This window comes from Octodon degus, unplaced genomic scaffold, assembly GCF_000260255.1.
Source record: "Octodon degus isolate 3935 unplaced genomic scaffold, OctDeg1.0 scaffold00075, whole genome shotgun sequence".
Classification (NCBI taxonomy): Eukaryota; Metazoa; Chordata; class Mammalia; order Rodentia; family Octodontidae; genus Octodon; species Octodon degus.
The window spans coordinates 9,880,945-9,883,888 of record NW_004524651.1 but is presented as its reverse complement, the minus strand read 5'-3'; positions in this window follow the sequence as shown (position 1 = coordinate 9,883,888).

The following is a 2,944-nucleotide window of genomic DNA, read 5'->3' as shown; positions in this document are numbered from 1 at the left end:
TTTTTTTTTTTTTGCGGAACCGGGGATTGAACTCAGACCCTTGAGCTTGCCAGGGAAGCGCTTATTCCACTGAGCCATCTCCCTGGCCCCCTTCTTTGCTCTTTGTGATACGCTATACTCGATTGGGTCTCTGCTGCTGTGTCCCTGGGTTGTGTTCTCTGTCCCCTGAGGTGCTTATGTTCTCCGCTTTGGTCTCCTTTGTCAGAGGACTAGAGCTTTTGTCACAGCAGTCTTTTACTTCCTTGGTGGGTTAATTCCTAGGTATGTCACTTTTCTTGACTCTGTTTAAACGGTATTGTTTTCCTGATTTCTTTCCAGGTGAGCTCATTATTGATTGTACAAGAATGTTACTACTCTCCTGTAAGGAAGGATAAACTTAAGTCACTTGTAGACAAATGGATGCCCTTGGAGACCCTAATGTGAAGTGAAAGAAATCAGACACACAAACTTAAATATGGCATGGTTTCTCTTACATGAGGAACCTGACATATAAAGAGCAAAATACAAGACAGTGAGTAGGAAACAGGGTGACAGGTGGGATGCGGAGAGGACTGAGAAAGAACTGAGATGGGTTTTATCGGAGCACCAACTCCCTGCAGGAGATGCGGTCACTACATATTACAAACATGCTCACAAAATTTAAAAAAATATTTTAAAGTGTATTACGGAATTGCACTCTGAAAGTGCCGCAGTGTCCTGGGATTGCTGACCTGGCAGAGGCACTGAGGAAGACTGCATTTGCCCAGTATTGGGGGTGGAGGGTGTGAGCTGATCTCGCTTCTCCTACCCTGTGACAAACAGTGCGCCTTGCAGCACTGCTCTTGACGACCTTGGAGTGTCTCAGGATCACTGTTATCATCTACGGTTCCCCAGCTTTCAGAAGTGTTCACCCCCAGAGCCTGGCCCACAGATAACGGAGCAGAGGCCCAGCACGGTGAAGCGCCAGCCGGCAGCTGTGAGTACAGGGACAGCTGTGACAGCATCTCAGCTTTCAGGTTGAGTCCTTAGCCCTCGGCCACCCAGCAAGAGGCCCTGTGTGGCTCTCAGCCCCAGGGTGCCTTCCCTGGAAGCCAGAGTCACAAGGAAGGTCTCAGGTCCTCAGCTCCGAGCCGTGGCTCATCTTGCCCCAACTTTATCTCACCTCCCCAGAACCCTGATGTGGCCCAGGACCCGACCCATGGAGTTCAATTCCTGCACTCCAAGCTTCACTCTGGGAAAATGACTTCACCCCTGGTTTCCTCCTCCAAGAAATGAGAGTTAATGCTGCTTACTGTGGGCTGCTTTGGGTGAGTCCACAAGAAATGAGTTTCCTCTGGCCTTGTAGATAATCCCAGGCAGCCTCTCCCCTCCCCCACCTCATCCCCCCATCCTGCCCTCAGCTATTAGTAAGTAGGAAATGGCTCTGATAAGAGGACCCACAGTCCATTTGACCTGCAGCAAGGTGCAAATACACGATAAAGCTTAATGTGGTTAAAGAGCCCCAGGCTGTCTGAGCTCAGGCGGGAGAGTTGGCTCTTACCTTAAAGCTCCAAAGCCAGAGCTGGGCTGCCCTGCGGCACCACAATAGCTGCTCAAGGTCTGAGGAGATGCCTGGATGGGTGCCCTGCCCCTGGCCTGGGGTTCCTCTCTTCCCCTGCCCACTCACTGCTGCAGGAAAATTATCTAAGACATTGAAATGGACAAAACCGAGCACTAGATGCCTTGGCCTTCGCTTGCTATCACAGAACACTCAGGATTGGGTAATTTATAAAGAAGAGGCTTGCCTTTTTTTCTTTCTTTCTTTCTTTCTTTCTTTCTTTCTTTCTTTCTTTCTTTCTTTCTTTCTTTCTTTCTTTGAGGCTTGCATCCTGACAGCTTAGGACTGTCCCCAGATCAAGGAGATGTCACCTGGCATGTCATCAGCTTTCCACCATGCTGGGGCTTGTGCTTTGTCCCCCCAGGGCCTCACGCAGTCTGGGGGCGGCCTTCTAGAGATTGTGATTGGTTCACGGTCCAGTGCTGGGGTTTGGGCTTGAGTGCTGCACCCACCCTGGGGCAAGAAGCTGGCAGACGCTGTAGGGGAGGGAAGGAGGCCCTCTCTCTCTCCTCCCTTGCTCTTTGCTGCTTTTGCTGTCACCGTGAACTATTGCTGTGCCTTCCTGCCTTGGAGCCAGCTGATTCCAGCCTGACACCTCCACAAACCATGAGCCAAATAAACCTTTCCTTCCCTAATTTTGAGTGTCAGGTATTTTGTCTTTGCCATGAGAAAAAAGCAACCAAGATTCAGTAAAGCAAATAACCGAGACGGTAGTCTTTGCTCACAGCCCTGGAGTCTCTGGCCCAGGACTGATAGACTCAATGCTTTCAGACCTGTGCTGGGGGAGGGAATAGCTCATGGTAGTGGAAGTACTTACCTCATGACCCGGAAGCAAAAGGTAGAAAGAAGAGACCAGGGCCTCACCATCTGCTTCAAGGTCACGTATGCCCTCAGTGACCTGCAATCTTCCATTTCTTACAGTTTCTGTCCCCTCTCAGCTGTCACCTTGGGAAGTGGCATCAAACTCTTATGGGATCTCAGCATAGAAACCAGACCAGAATCCAAATTTAAAATCTAAATATGAGCCTTTTATTACCAGGCCCCAGACAGCTTGACCACACTTACGCAGAAGACAAACAGCTAGGAGCTTTAGAAGTAGAGAGGTTTTAAAGGTAAAAACTGCATCCTGTTTGGCCAACAAATTTGTCATTTAGCATAGAAGAGTACCTTTAGGGTCAGCGTGACCATCACTGAGCACACATTTTTTCTGGGAGCATTGTTTTCTGGGTACTCTCAGTCTATTGATGATTTATCAATGGTACACCAAGCCTCCTTGTGGTCTTACAGGGAAGCAGGGTCACAGAAAGTTGAGCAGAGTAATTTTTTACATTTAGTTTCACATTAACTCATCACATTACTTTTAAATTA